This window comes from Mastigoproctus giganteus, chromosome 4 (assembly GCF_048544385.1).
Source record: "Mastigoproctus giganteus isolate SK-2022 chromosome 4, ASM4854438v1, whole genome shotgun sequence".
In the NCBI taxonomy this organism is placed as follows: domain Eukaryota; kingdom Metazoa; phylum Arthropoda; class Arachnida; order Uropygi; family Thelyphonidae; genus Mastigoproctus; species Mastigoproctus giganteus.
The window spans coordinates 131,221,291-131,237,783 of NC_143578.1; the positions used below are offsets into that span (position 1 = coordinate 131,221,291).

Below are 16,493 nucleotides of genomic sequence, written 5' to 3' on the forward strand. Positions count from 1 at the left end.
GCTCTTGATCTATGAGGCAACCTGCCTATATTCATTAGGAACTTTCTCCAGAATATCCCAACTCACTTTCTGTGACATTTTTACAGGAAGGAGTGCCACAAGGGTCTGTACTGAATGCAACACTTTTTGCCCTTCAAATAGATTCTATCACAACTTCCAAATACTGTTCAGACCTACCTTTATGCAGATCTCTATTTCTTGCCATTCTCAGAACACCAGATCCATTGAATGGCAACTGCAGATATCCCTGAATAAAGTCCAAAGGTAGGCAGGGTTAAATGTCCTACACAAAAAAACAAGTGAACAGCCTAGTAATACCCCAATTACCATACCAACGGATGTTTCCTCAACAATAAAACCAAAAGTGACAGAAACCATCAAACCACAATCACCACCCATTACTGGAATGGACATTGATGAACATCATAATTCAGATTATGGCATTTTAGAATTACATGCAACCGATGAGATGGACATGACCCGCCCTATCTTTGCTAAGAAAGACAAAACAAAAATAGATCGATACAAGCAAGCTACAGCTAAAAATCTGTCAGTCTCAAAAACAACACATAAAACCACATAATGGAAAGAATCCTTCAATGGAATTAGAGGGTTTCAGAACACAAAAGATGATTTGCAGGAACTAATCAATTGGTATAAACCAGCTGGCATAGTCTTACAGGAAACTCTTTTAAATTCATGAGTGTTCTTCTGTCAAAAATACCATCTTTAGATGAGATAGGAGTATTAACATGCCAGTTCATGGAGGGGTGGCTATTATTGTCAGAAATAACACTGTACAAACATGTTTCTCTTCAGACTCCTTTTGAAGTAGTGGCAGTGCACATTGTAATTGTTAACACCCTTTCAATAGCTTCTATACACAGTGATCACTGAATTACAACCACCTACCTAATACTTTGTAGGTCCTCCTTTTGCCCTGAGTATAGCAGCTATTTGACATGGCATTGATTCAACAAGATGTCGGAAGCATTCGGGAGGTATTCCAAACGCTATAATCAGAACTGTGTTCCTCAAACCGTGGAAGACACCGTCACCATTCGGGAAAAAGTGCAATATAGTGGGGTGCACACAGTCAGCAAGCAGTTAACGATAGCGGAGACCATTGATATGTTGTTCCACATGCACCAGGGGTCCAAGTTCCTGCCAGTGAAACATGCCCCACACATCATGATTCAGATGATGGCATTTTAGAATTAAATGTAACCAATGAGATGGACATGATCCGCCTTATCTTTCCTAAGAAAGACAAAACAAAAATAGATCGATACAAGCAAGCTACAACTAAAAACCTGTCAGAACCAAAAACAACACATAAAACCACATAATGGAAAATTCTTCAATGGAATTGCAGAGGCTTTCGGAACAGACTATTTGCAGGAACTAATCAATCGGTATGAACCAGCTGGCATAGCCTTACAGTAAACTCTTAAATTCGCAAGTGTCCTTCTGTTAAAAATAGTATCTTTAGACGAGAGAGGAGTATTGACATGCCAGCTCATGGAGGGGTGGCTATTATTGTTAGAAATAACATTCTGTCCAAACATGTTTCTCTTCAGACTCCTTTTGAAGTAGTGGCAGTGCACATTGTAATTGGTAACACCCTTACAATAGCTTCTATACACTGAGTGATCACTGAATTATGACCACCTAACTAATACTTTGTTGGTCCTCCTTTTGCCCTCAGTACAGTAGCTATCCGACATGGCATTGATTCAACAAGATCTCAGAAGCGTTCAGGAGATATGGCCAAACAAGCTGTGTGTAATGTGGTCAGCAATGCAGGCATGGAGGTGATTGGTTTATCCAGATGCCTGATATGCCTTTCCATAGTGTCCCATAAGTGCTCTATGGGATTGATATCGGTGGAGTTCGGAGGCCAATCAATATGCTGGAAATCAGAACTGTGTTCCTCAAATCGTGGAAGACACAGTTACCATTCAGGAAAAAGTGTAACATAGCAGGGTGTACACAGTCAGCAAGCAGTTGACGATAGTGGAGACCATTAATATATTGTTCCACATGCCCCACATCATACAACTGCCTCCACTGGCCTGCACTTTTGATACCATGCATGAAGGATGAAGAGTGTTGTTGATGCCAAATCCGTACATGACCATCCATGGTCTGGAGTAAATAACGTGACTCATCTGACCAGCACACCTTCCAGTCTTCTAACATCCAACTTGATGCTCTTTGCACCAGGTGAGTCTTTTACGCTGATGAACCTTGGTTAGGAGAGGATGCCATAGGGGTCATTGCTGGTATAGTCCATACGTGTGAGCATGTGATGCATGGTCATGCCAGATATTGTTCCAGGCTGGTCCATGTTGTATTGGGTAGTCAACTCTTTAACAGTGCTGTGCTTGTTCGCCTGTACGAGTCATCAGACCTGGCACTCACCTCTAACATCAACCTTTTGCTGACCTTTGCACTTTTGCTGTTGGGTTGTTGTTTGACCATTTTGATGCCAGTCCTGGTACACTTTAACTATGGCAGCTCTCGAAAACCCCACCAATTCAGCCATTTGGGAAATCGAGGCACCAGCTCGTCAAGCACCCACAATCTGTCCTTTACCAAAGTCTGATAAATCCTTCCTTTTACCCATCAAGCTCTGAATTTTACTACCTACTGAACCACTGACACCTTATCTATGCTATGTAGGTCAGCTAACTCTGCACTCTTGTACCTCACGTGGTCAATGAGTCACATTTAGTTTTCATAGGTATGGTCATAATTCAGTGATCGCTGTGTATATCTCCCTCCCAATTCATCTTTCTCCTAAGATGACTTAGAAAACTTAGTAGATCAGCTGCCATCTCTGTTCTGCTTTCTGGGTGACTTCAATGCTCATCATCTGCTATGGGATCTCCAAAAATTGACAAAGGGGTAAAATAATAGAATCGCTGCTTGATTCTCATAACCTTACCCTGTTAAACACTGAACCCACCTATGTCCATTTTTCTACAGGATCCACAACTGCAATTGATCTTTCAATTTGTTCTCCCTCCATATATGCCAATACAAAGTGGTCAGTTCTTGATAATCCATTAAATAGTGATCATCTATGAATTCTTTGCAATATTCAAACACAAGTAAACTTGTCTCCATTGCAGCAATCCACTTGGAAATTCTGTAAGGCAAAGTGGCATGAATATGCCTCCCTAATCCAGTTTGATGATGAGATAGACCAGTTCCAGCCCATAGATATTGTCACAGATCATATAACGAATCAGATATTACAAGCTGCAAATTCTGCAGTACCTAAATCTTTGCCTGGGAAACGCAAACACAGCAGTTACTAGTGGAATCGGGAATACGTACATGCTAAACAGACAAAAAAAAAAATCTAGCTTGGAATTTGTTTTGCAAATTCCCTACAACTGCTAATTTTATTAACTTTAAAAGACTAAAGACCAAATTCTGCCAAATAAGAAGAAAAGCAAAGGACCCCTGGATAAGTTTTGCTTCCACCATGAACATGGACCATAGACTCATCTGGAAGAAAATCTGGTAAATACGTGCAGTCTCTAGCCTCAATCCTAAACTGGAAAGGGCAGGAATTCTGCTCCAACAGAATAGCAAACCCATAGCTGAGTCATTCACTGGTATATCAGCAGTGTCCACATACAGCCAGCCAAACCTTCCAAAAAAATTAAGGCATCTGCAGAACAACACAAAATAAACTTTTCTACTAAGTTATCTCACCTGTACAATCAGCCATTCACTTTAAAGGAACCTTTGGATTCTCTCAATAAAGCATCTAGTACTGCTGATGGTCTGGATGGAGTTTGCTATATAATGTTAAAAAAGTTAAATAACAAAGCAGTAAGTTCCCTATTGAAATTCTACAACAGAATATATTTAGAAAATACTTATCTGCACTCCTGGCATCACTCATTGTACTAGCTTTTCTGAAGGATCATACCATACCACATGAGCTGGATATCATCCTTCTTCTCTTTCTTGGTGATTCCCTTCTACTTTTCTCTCTCTTTCTCTCTCTCAGGGTAACTCGGGAGCTTTTTTTTTTCCTGGTGCAGCATAAGCCTCAGGCTTCCTTGCATCATATGGCTATTAATAATAATAATTACAATAATAATAATAATAATTACAGGCCAATATCACTGACCAGCTGTTTAGGCCAAGTCTTAGAAAAAATGGTCCACAGATGGCTAACGTGGCTTCTGGAAACAATCTGTTAAACAGAATCCAGTATAGATTTCGGAAAAACCACTCAACCTTAGATGTGATGATTAAAGGAGAAGCAAACATCCACAATGCTCTCATAAGGAGACATCTGGTTATGGTCAACCTTGATATTGAGAAAGCATTCAATACCACTTGGCAATATGGTATCCTCCAGGACCTTGGTTATTTTGGCTTGAGGGGCCAGTTACCCCAATTTATACAAAGTTTCCTACACCACTGACTGTTTCAGGTCAGATAAGTGTATCCAAATTGTTGGAACAAGAGGAGGGTGTACCTGCAGGGTTCCATCCTGAGTGCAATGCTATTCACAATTACAAATATGACACGAGACATACCAAAAATAGTTGAGTCATATGTTTGCTGACAACCTCATTATTTAACTATCTATAGCCAGAATAGAATCTTGGGCACAAAGGAATGGCTATTCCTTAGCAGAAAATAGACTGCAATTCATTTCTCTAAAATATGAAAATTACATCCAGATTCTAAAATATATTTAAAAAAACAACCTGATTCCTCTTACCAATAATTTTTGTTTATTGGGTCTATATCTCGAAAATAAAATTAGTTTTTCCAATCATGTAGCGTACCTTAGAATGGTCTGTCTAAAGAAAATAAACATCTTAGGAGTTTTCTCCTCTAACAACTCCTCAGGTGCTGATAGACACTCCCTCTCATCTTTATAAAACTTTAATCCAGTTCTGCTTTGATTATGGATCACCTGTCTATGACTCTGCAAGAAACAGTTCCTTGTTACATCTGAATACTATTCAATATAGTGCCCTAAGGATAGCCACTGGAGCCTTCAGAACATCTCCAGTCCACAGTGTGTATATTGAGGCAAATGAACCCCCATTGCACCTCAGATGAAAATCCTTACTATGTAGCTATGCTGCAAAAATTAAAAGTATTCCATCTCATCCTAGCTGGGAATACCTGTTTGACCCTCGGTATGTAATGCTATACCATAATAAACCTAATGAAAACTGCCCTGCGGGTATTAGATTGCAAGAACTGATGCTTAGTTGGAATATTAACTTCCAGCATATCCTCGAAGATGTTGCTCCTCCTGGGCATCCCTGGATTCAATCTCACCTTGTGATAATTTTTTTGAGATGGAGAAAAGCTCCCTGCCAAACAACTTTCAGCAGCTACAATGAAGCCCATGCCTTAAAAAACTCAGCATTCTGCCTTTTCAATAGCTGTATCTCTTTCTACAGAATGCAGTATCTATACTGCAGAATTGTATGCAATTAAACTAGCCCTAGATAATATAACCAAGCAACAATTCAAGCAAGTTCTTATATACACACTCCTTAAGTGCAGTCACTTCTATTCAATATACCACTTCTTCCCAACATCCCATTCTGAAACGGATACAGGCTAAATTATACCAATATCAAACATCTAACCAGTTGGTCACCTTCTGCTGGATCCCTGGTCACGTCAGCATCCCAAGTAATGAAAGTTTGGATCATGCTGCTAAACATCCTAACAGTGCTCATTCTGCCATCTGAAAGTCCCATACACTGATTATAAATCCAATGTTAAAACAGCATGTAGACTTCAATGGTCTGAACTGTGGCAAACACAAGTGAATAATAAACTATTTCAGATTAAAAAAGAACCTCAGCTGTGGACTTCTAGTTTCTGGAAAAGCAGGTGAAGTCATTTTGGCAAGACTCCATATTAGTCATTCTTATACAGCTCATCTGTTCTTGCTTATGGGAGAAAACCCACCTCAGTGTCCCTTCTGTCAGACCCAGCTAGCAATCAAACATATCCTAATAGAATACCCTAAATACTCAAGTAACTGGAAATCCCATTTTTATTCTCTATCCAATTTGCAGGAACCTTTAACTTTACTACACATACTTTGCAATAATGTAAATTTTGAAGCTGTTTAAATACTTAATTAAGCATGAATATATATAGTTTAACCATAGTATTAAAGACTCAGACATAAGTTAATAATGAAAAGGCACAATATGGCCCTTGTGCCAAAAAAAAAAAAAAACCCACAACCTGTTTATAATAATGAGGATATGTTTAGTTTAATTTAATAAAATCTTAAAAAAAAAAGTTGATGGTAGTAAAACAAGTATGCAACTTTTTCAAGTTAGCATAAACTGCTACTTTATGAACACCGCAAAAAAAAAAAAATAAATAAAATAAAATAAAAAAGCTAGTCATTATCCATAAAAATATTGATAGAAAAAATTAAAAACATCCTCAAAAAGGGAGGTGGGGGGAAACAATTCTTTCCTACTTATAGTGCTCTCTGGGGCCAGTTCCTTTGAAAGTGTTATGAGAGTTTACTGTATATAAAATCCCTGCATCTCCAATCGTTGTTTTGTGTAGGCATAGTGTTCACTAAGGGTGATATGGAAGACAAAGTACTTTTTTTTTTTTTTTGGTTGGTAAAAAGGTCATTTTTATTTATTTTTTTTTTCCCCATTTTTAAGCACTTAGTATATCTGCATAATGATCTGTTGCCTGCACATAACAACTCAACTCCCAGTGCATGCATTTCTGTGCATTTTATATTTGGGCTTTTTTAAAGATTTCAAGCCATCTCAAATTTCATTAAAATCAAACCAATAGAAATAATTACAGATTATTTTATTAAATTTTTTTTTCTGTCTGCATGTATTAACTACATTCCCAGAGGTGGATTTTCATGCAGTTTTATATTTTAACACCCTTAGAATGATTTTTCAAGTCTTCCCAATTTAATTAAAATTGGACCAATCAAAATCCAGCAATTATTTTTTGCACATTACCACAGAGGCTATTCATGTACCTTAATTGTAGTTGAAGCACTGGATATTGTTTGTTGCCACATGGTTGGTGGAATGAATGGGCAATGTAACAGATGCATAGAAAATATTTTTTTGGTTTTCTCAAAGTTATTGCTTTCTTTGCCCATTTTTTTTGTCATTAGCATTAGTTGAGGCATATGATGCAAGAAAGCAAGCTAATACAGCATCGACCAAAAAAAATCCATCTGGTCACTCCAAATGTTTGTCTAGTTCAGCCTTAAATTTATTTAAGCTATCAACTTCCACAACAACAGATGGGAGTCTGTTCCAGAAATCAACTTGGCTAAAGGCAAACTTCTGAATATCTATTCTACAACTGTTCTCTCAATTTGAATCTATGCCCACTCAGGTTCTTAGTCTGAGCAAGCGGAAGTATCCCGTCAGCATTGAGCCTCCTGAAACCAAGGCCTTATACACCTCAGTCAGATCACCTTGCAGGTGCCTAGTCTCCAGATGCAGAAATTAAGCCTTTCTTCATAAGTGCACCCCCTTTGTTCCTCTCACCAATCTTGTTGCCCTTCTTTGGAGTCATTCTAGCAACTTTACATCCTTCCTAAAATGAGGCCTCCAGACCTGTATACAGTACTCAAGATGTGGCCTGACCATTGTCTTATAAAAAGGGATAATTACCTCCTTGTTTCTGCTAGCAAAATTCCTATATATCATTGACAAAACTCCATGATCAGCCGGGCGCCTCCATAGCCAGGTGGCCAGGAGCAACAGTGCGTAGCACACTCTTCTTGATTAGACCAGGGTTTGAGCCCGTGACTACCAAATACGGAGGATGCGGAAAGGTCAGGGTATGACACCGCATATCCTCGGAGCAATATGACCTTAGTTGCTAATGCTCCTAAAAACCAAATAACAAACAAACCATGATCAGCTCTGGCTCCTGTCTGCACTGCACAGAGAACTTCATATCTGATTGCATAATTACCCCCAGGTCTTTTTCATTCTCCACCTCCATGAGTGTAGTACCACAGAGTTGGTATGTTTCTCTTGGGTTACTGCTTCCCATATGCAGTACTTTGCATTTGTCAATGTTAAACTTCAGTTGCTACTTCTCAGCCCATCTGCCTAACTTTTATAGATCCTGTTGCAGTAGCATACTGTCTTTAGTGTCATTAACAACCCTGCCAACCTTTGTATCATCTGTTAACTTGGACATTAAGCCTGATATACCTTCATTGATATCATCAATAAATACACAAAACAATGGGCCCAGCACCGAACCCTGGGGGACTCCGCTAATAATATTATTCCACTTAGAGCAGTGTCCATTTATTACCACTCTCTGCAGTCTCCCACTCAACTCTGATTTATACAGCAGTCTTCCACATGCAACAGTATCAAAAGCTTTACTGATTTATTGAAATCCAAGTATATGATATCAAAATTGTTTTTAGCATTCAGTTCCTTTGTAATCACATCCTAGTATCCAATTAAATTGGTCAGACAAGACTTCCCCTTAAACCCATGCTATTTCTGAACTATTGATGCTGTTATAAAACAATTACTAGTGGCATATCCAGGTATCATTGTATGGGGGTGGCATGGCGACCAGGTGTTTGAATGTTTTTTTCTTAGATAGACCTAGGAACACTTATACACGTGCATGTTTTATATTTTTATTATCTTTATTTGAATATTAAAAAGGCATGTGAATAATATGTATGAATCACAAACTTAACAATATATTATTTCCGAACATTTGGCAATAGAACACATGGAACAAACAAGTTTATGAAATACACATGTGTATACAAGAAATTAAAAAAGGAAAGAATAATAAAAAGTATGTACAGAGGCAGATTTACAGTTGAAGCTAATGAAGCTTAAGCTTCAGGGGCCCCTCATTTGCGAGCCTTAGATGCTGATGCACCATTAAACTTCCAATAACCAACCAACCAGCCCCTCATTTGCATGGGCCCTATTAAGGCCCTGGGAGGGGCTGTAGCAATATGTTCCCATGGTCATTTGTTTTTGTAAGATTTGCAAATGTAAGATATTTTAACTATTGGCGTCTGTTTCCATTCCTACTTCCCCTCTGTTGCACTGTGTTGGGTGGCATTGGAGTCATGGGTGCCAGCAGGATATTTTGCAAGGTGGTGTATGTGGGAATAAATTTTTGTACACCAAATTTTGGGAAAATGATGCAATATTTTAATTAAGTCAAGTTTGACTGATTTACATGTACAGCTGAGTCAAGGTTTTGTTGTTTTTTTTTTTTTTTTTTTTTTTTTTTACACGAATACCCCAAACACAAGAGGTATTAGAACCTGTAGTACCGTGCTTGGATTGGAGGTTGAGAAAATGAAAGAAGATATTTGTTGCCGACCGGGCTAGCCGAGTGGGTAAAGTACCTGCCCGGCAACCCAAAGGTCGCGGGTTCGATTCCCGCCTCGGGCTTGGATCAAAGTACTGCAAAAACCTTGGGAGGTGCAATATGGCCACAGAAGCCGATGCGCCAACAACTACCAAATCAAAAAAAAAAAAAAAAAAAAAAAAAGATATTTGTTGACATTAGATTTGAACTTCTGTAGACTGTAATTTTCAGGAAATATGTATGAAGGAAGGTTGTTAGAGAAAACAGCAGTTGAATGAATAAATGAGGAAGATGAAAAGTTGGTTCTGTGAGTTTGAAGTTGGACAGTAAATGGATGTTTGCTGGTGGCGGCACGAGTTTAGACTGTTTTGAAAAAGAGAGAGTGGGAATTATAGAAGAGAATTCAGAAGAACAGTGCCCATGGAAATATCTGTAGAAGAAGCATGCAGCAGAAACAGTAAGTCTATGAGACAGCAAGTGGAGAGACTCTGTTGGAGAGGAGTCATTAATTAACCTAACTGCCCTCTTCTGAATGGAATCTAGAAGCCTGAGAAAGGTTTCGGGAGCACTGCCCCAGATGTGGGAACAATATTCCACGGCAAGGCAGACTTGCGATTTGTACAGAGTGAACAGCTTTTTGGAAGAAAAGTAATGCCAAGAGCGAAAGAAAAATTTCTTAGATGCAAAGGAAGAAATATTTGTAATATGCTTGTGCCAAGAGAGATTAGGAGTCATGGTAATCCCCAAAAGAGATGTATTATTTAGCCTAGAAATCTGAGTTTCACCAAAGATAACCATAGGAGCAGAAGAATCCTTTTTGCGAGATAAAGACAAGACTGAGTTTTAGAAGGATTGAAATCAACTAAATTGTCTTTGCCCTACTGGAGAATTACCTGGAGATTGGCATTTAAGGAATTGGGAGCGGATATTCGAGAAGCTGATTGAGCAGGGCAAGGTTTCTCAAAATGGAAAGTGGAATGCAACGTGCTATCATCGGCTAAACTATGGATAGGATTTCCAGTCAATGGAAGAAGGTCATTAATATACAAGAGGAAAAGTGGGGGAAAGAACTGAACATTGGGGAACACCAGCATTAGTGGTGAAGTTAGAAGACAGAGCCATCTAGCATTAATCTCAGTGAACGATCAGAGAGGGAGAACTGGAGAACCAGTTACAAAAACAGTTGGCAAACCATAAAATGGAAGCTTGTTTAGAAGACTCTTATGCCAAACACGATCGAAAGCCTTTGAGGTGTCAAGAGCAACTGCTTGTGTTTCACTGAACTTTTCCATTGAATTTGTCCATAAATGGGTAACATAAGCCAGAATATCACCAGTTGATTGAAACTGACGGAATCCATACTGGCGATTGTTGATCAGATGGATGGTTTCTAGGTAGTTTAAGAGTTGGCGGTTAATTGATTTCTCCATTACTTTAGAAAGAGTAGAAGTAATTGCAATGGGATAATTGGATGGGAGGGATTTGTCACCCTTTTTAGGAATTGGCTGGATATGAGCAAATTTCCAAGCAGAAAGAAAAATGCCTTTGAAATAAGAAAGTGAAAGGTGGCAAAGAACAGGAGTAAGTTCAAGAAAATAACAAGTGGAAAAATACCATCAGGATCTGGAGCTTTCTTAGCATCAAGATTCGTCAAAATCCTTCTGACGGAAGATCACAGGAGGCATTGAATGGAGCATGGTGGGAGGTGTTTTACCAAGGTCATTAATACATGAGTTGGAAGAAAAATGGGATGCTAGCAGGTCACCTTTATCCTTGGCTGAAGTGACAACAGAACCATCTGGTTTTGAAAGAGGTGGGAGCAGAGATGGGCAAAAGTTGCAGCCAATAGCTTTGGCAAGAGACTGGAATGCTTGGCTACCATTTTAGGGCAAGAAGCAAGTTTTCTACTCTTAGCCTGTTCAAAATCTAGTTTGGACTGAGGTAATTGTAAACATTTACCTCAGTCCAAATTGTAAACTCGCAACAATTGTAAAACTGCTTTACAATTGTTGCGAGCTTTCGTGTAGGCAGAAAATGAAACTGAAGAATTGGAGACAAGCCAATCATGATATGCAACATTCTTCTCTTGAACAGCCTTAGCACATTTATTGGAAAATCAAGGTTTAGATAAAGGAAGAAATTTTAAAGTGGAGTATGGAATAAAGGATTCTTTTCCTACAAGAATAATTTCACTGACATAATCTGAGCAAATGTTGACATCAGTACATTTGAAACAGTAATCAGACTAAGGAAAAGAAGAAAAGAAATCTTGCAAGTTATCCAATTTTGCATTCTTGTAATTCCAAACAACCCAAGGTTGGGAATAGCCATGAGATAAAGGCTCCATTGGAGAAGAGACAATCACCAAGTTGTGATCTGAGGTGTCTAAAGGACCACACTTTGACCGTGTATGAGAAAAAGATCAAGCATTTTGGCTGTATGGTTAGGATTGTCCGGTATTCTGGTAGGTAAATGAACAATCTGTGCGAGGTCATTAGTAATTGCAAAAGCTTCAGCCTCTCAACCAGCTGGGTTGGTGTGACTAGAAAATGGAAGCCAGCTGGAGTTGTGAACATTAAAATCACCAAGGAAAATTACTTCACTGTCAGGAAAGTTGGACTGGAGAAAGTCAAGTTGCAAAGAGAAGAAATCAGAGTTCTAAGTGATTAGTGAAGTTGGGAGACCAGTAGAGACAACAGATGAATTTGACAGAATGAGGTAGAGATTTTGAGATAGAGATTTTAAGGCAGAGAAGAACGAAAAGAGGAGATTCCAAATTACCAAGTCTCTGACAGGGAATATCGGAATGGACATATACACAAGTATCACCTATCACAGTGATCACATGTTTCTCTATCTGCGCAATAATCTTATACATTGTCATCTGGATTTCCACTGCACAATATGAGATTGTAGATTGTGCTGTTGTAATGTTATGAAGTATTATAGGAGTCTGCAGTTGGGCATCTGTAATTGTTTGTAGGGTTGCACTGCAGGATTCTTACATGTGAGGTGCTCATGGATGGGGGAATTTGCTCCTTTTGCATCTGTACCTCATTCATTTAGGCACAAGTGGTGATGGAGACTTTCTGTTTGTACTGTGACCAGTGGTGTAACTATGCCAATGTCATGCAATGGGCTCATGACTGAAAGGGAGCCCACTGCCCACCTACCGAAACAGAAAACAATTTACCATATTTCCCCATGTATAAGACGCACCTTTTTTCGAAAAAGTTGGGGTCTAAAAACTGGGTGCATCTTATACAGTGGTTGTAGATTTTTTTTTTTACTTGCATTTCCTGCTTTTTTGCACTTGTTGTCTTTGAGCTCATTGTTTCGCACTTTTTTACCGGTATATTAGGTTATGTTTTAGCACGTTCTGTCCAGAAATGGCTCAGAAAAGATTTTCGTACAATGCTGAATTCAAGTTAAAAGTGATCCAGTTTGCAAAAGTGAATGGAGATTGTGCTGCTGAACGTAAGTTTGGTCCTCCTTCAACTGAGAAAACAATAAGAGACTGGCTATGGGAAGAAGAAACCCTATTGAAAACGCCACGACAGAAGGCCATTAGAGGCAAGTCAACAAAATGGCCTGATTTAGAGAGGGAATTGAGGATATAGATTGAAGAGCAAAGGGCAATTGGAATTCCTGTGTCCACAAAGATGGTGCAGCATGAGGCAAGAAGAAGAAGAATTGCTGATGAAAAAGAAGTTACTGATTTCAAAGGAGGACACAATTGGTGCTTCAGGTTCATGAAATGGAATGGACTAAGCATGCGTACATGCACCAGACTTGCCCAAAAGATGCCTGAAAGCTATGAGCAGAAGGTCCTTGAATTTCATCGTTTTGTCATTCAATGTTGGAAGACACATCAGTTTGAGTTGGGACAGATTGCAAATATGGACGAAGTCCCCCTTTAATTTGATGTCCCAAGTAACAGAACTGTTGATAAGAAGGGGGTGAAAACTGTAACTGTGAAGACAAGTGGACATGAAAAGTGCCATTATACAGTTGTTCTAGCTTGTTGTGCCAACGGAACCAAGCTGCCTCCTATGTTGATTTTCAAATGCAAAACAATGCCAAAAGAAGACATTCCTCGAGGAGTGATTGTCTACGTTCATGACAAGAGGTGAATGGATCAGGATGGGATGAAGATCTGGTTTGAGAAAGTTTGGAGCAGGAGACCAGGTGGGCTCTTACAAAAACCTGTCCTATTGGTACTTGATCAATTCAGGGCACACATAACAAAAAATACAAAGAAGATTGCTGCAGAGCAAAAAACAAAACGTGCCGTCATACCTGGAGGCTTGACATCCCAGCTCCAACCACTTGATGTCAGCATTAACAAACCCTTCAAAGCTGCCACGAGAGATGAATGGAACCAATGAATGAAGTCTTCTTGGGACAATTTTGACACCAGCAGGAAAAGTGAAGAAACCAACTATAGGAGAAGTTTGTACCTGGGTGAAAAGATCCTGGGATAATATCAAGATTGAGATCGTTGTCAAGTCATTTAAAAAGTGTGACATTTCAAATGCCATAGATGGAACTGAGGACGAGCAATATATGAAGACAGTGATTCGTCATCAGACACAGATGAGGACAAGCTGATGGATGGTGGTTTTGACAGTGATGATTTTTTGAATGATATGATGAATAAAACTTGTTCAATAACTTTATGTAATAAATTTTTTTTTCAAATTTCGGGCCCCAAAATTAAGGTGTCTTATACATGGGGAAATATGGTAATTGAGTAAGAATGCTAGTTTTTTTTTAAAGTTATGTTTATGATAAAATTTACTGTCTACATACAATTTTTTTTTTTTTTTTTTTTAACATGAAGCATGTTTATTGTTGGCTAGCCGCAGAGCACAAAGTCAACGTGTGTTTGTTTTAATTGTGGTCTTTGTAGTTTCTCCTATATACTGCTGTAGTATCTGAAAAGGCAAAAAGCCAAGACTGGAAAATGTGTGTATGTAGGTGCATAAGTATGTGTGGTGTTCTGTTGAGTGCTGGCAACTTTGCAGCCAGGGGGTAGGGTACACCTGACCCCCTGACTGTCAACCTTGGCCATGAAGAAGTGTGCTAGGGACAACTTTATTACCAGAGATACTTACTGGGGCTGTTGGGCAAGCCTGGGAGCCCCAAGGTGTTTAGGGAAAGGAAGTGGAGATAAGAATGAGAAGTATGGGGTTGGAAGGAAGGGGAAGGGAAAGTTGGATAGAAGATAAGGGGAAGAAGAAATAGACCATCCCCTGAAATAGAAGAGAATAGTTTACAGAAATAGTATATAGTGAACTATATTCTATTACATTTAAACTCTAATCTAAAGAAACTTAGACATTTGAATAGCAATACAAAGCTAGCAACCAAATAGTATCAATAAAAATTATATACGTCTAAAATTATATAAAAGTCTACAACCTATAGACAGCAAGTAACATTAAATGCCATATGTCTCCAAAAGAAAAATATTGACAATAAATGTCAACAGCAAGAAAACTGTTTTTGACACTATCTTCTAGAATGAAGTTTCCTGAAAGTTAATACCTTTTGGTCTTGTACGTAGTCACTGAAATCAATACTACAATGCAGGGGTGGCCAACAAGTCAATTTGCGATCTACCAGTCAATCGCAACTTTAATTTCGGTCGATCACAACAAATTTTATATATATATATATATATATATATAAATAGATTAGTCGAAATGTAAATGTTATTATTATGTGCCCCACTGCATACACTTATTACAAATCCTTTGAACTACGTGACTACTCTTTTTGCTGGCAGCCACTAGGCTTGTCTAGTGAAAATTCACGCAGTTACATTGTGGAGAGCATAGTGCACGTGTCAAATTCTTATTTAGCTTACTTAATATTAATAACTGTACAGTACTTATGTTAATTTAATACCCTTTGATTTAAAATGAATACTACGAAAAAGAGTAAAACTTATCATTTTCATCAAGAGTGGGAACTAGAATACATTTTTTGTAATGATAAAATCAAAATGTTTGATTTGCAATGCTTCCTTGGCTTAAAAGTGCTCTTCAAGATCTGCAATTATCTTGAAATACTGTCATGTGACGCGTCAAAAAAATGATTAGAAATGTGAGCGAATAATTGCATGCTCATATTGTTAATGGCGTGTCCTTGTCTTTATAACTGGATGAGTCTACAGATGTCAGTGATGCAGTTCACTTGCTCATTTTATCGATGATTCTGCCACTAGAGAAGAACTGCTGAGTATGATGTCATTAAAAGAAAGAACTAGAGGTCTTGATATATTTAATGCATTCAAAAGTTTTATTGAAAAATTAAATTACCACTATTGAAGCTCATGTCAGTAACAACAGATGGAGCTAAAGCAATCTTAACGCATTCATTGCATTGTGCCAAAAGGATGATGAAGTCCCAGATTTGAGTTACCACTGTATCATCCACCAACAAGTGTTAGCCAGCAAAAGATTAAATACTAAGTGTTATGGACATAGCTTTCAAAATCGTGAATTCCATCAGATGACAATCTGTTCAAAGGAGACATTTCAAAATGCTGCTCGATGAAAATGAACCAGATCTGATATTACACAGATGTGAGGTGGCTGAGTCAGAGTTAGTTTTACAGCGATTTCAAAATTTGCTGAATGAAATTAAATTTGTTGATCAAAGGTGAGATTATCATAGCTGCAAGATACAGAGTAGTTGTGTGAGCTGGCTTTTTTGGCAGATTTTACCAGTAAATTAAGTGATCTGAATTTGGAATGACAAGGAAAAAATAAAAATGTAGGTGACATGACTAGTAGTATTTCTGCATATAAATATCAATTTTTGGCAATGGCTAAGGATCTCAAAGAAAAAAAATGCTATCATTTTGCAAATATGCAAGGTCATTTGCAAAAATATTTATTATTATTAGCCATATGGTGCAAGAAAGCTTGAGGCTAATGCTGCACCAGCCAAAAAAAAATTTCCAAGTTACGCAGAGAGAGAGAGAAAAAAGATAATATCCAGGTCAGGACCCTGGGTGTGCCAAGCCCATACTCACCAGATATGAAATCCTGTTTTTGAATTTAATAGTGAGAAATGTTTCTGAAATTGAGAAATTTGTGGAT

At 38.3% G+C, this 16,493-nt stretch overlaps 1 protein-coding gene across 2 annotated transcripts in view; it reads left to right on the forward strand.

Annotated features, from left to right (window-relative positions):
* The window catches only part of LOC150087065 (serine/threonine-protein kinase PLK2-like), a 387,915-nt gene that overhangs the window by 292,113 nt on the left and 79,309 nt on the right, over nt 1-16,493 (forward strand). The gene's annotated exons all lie outside the window — the stretch shown is intronic.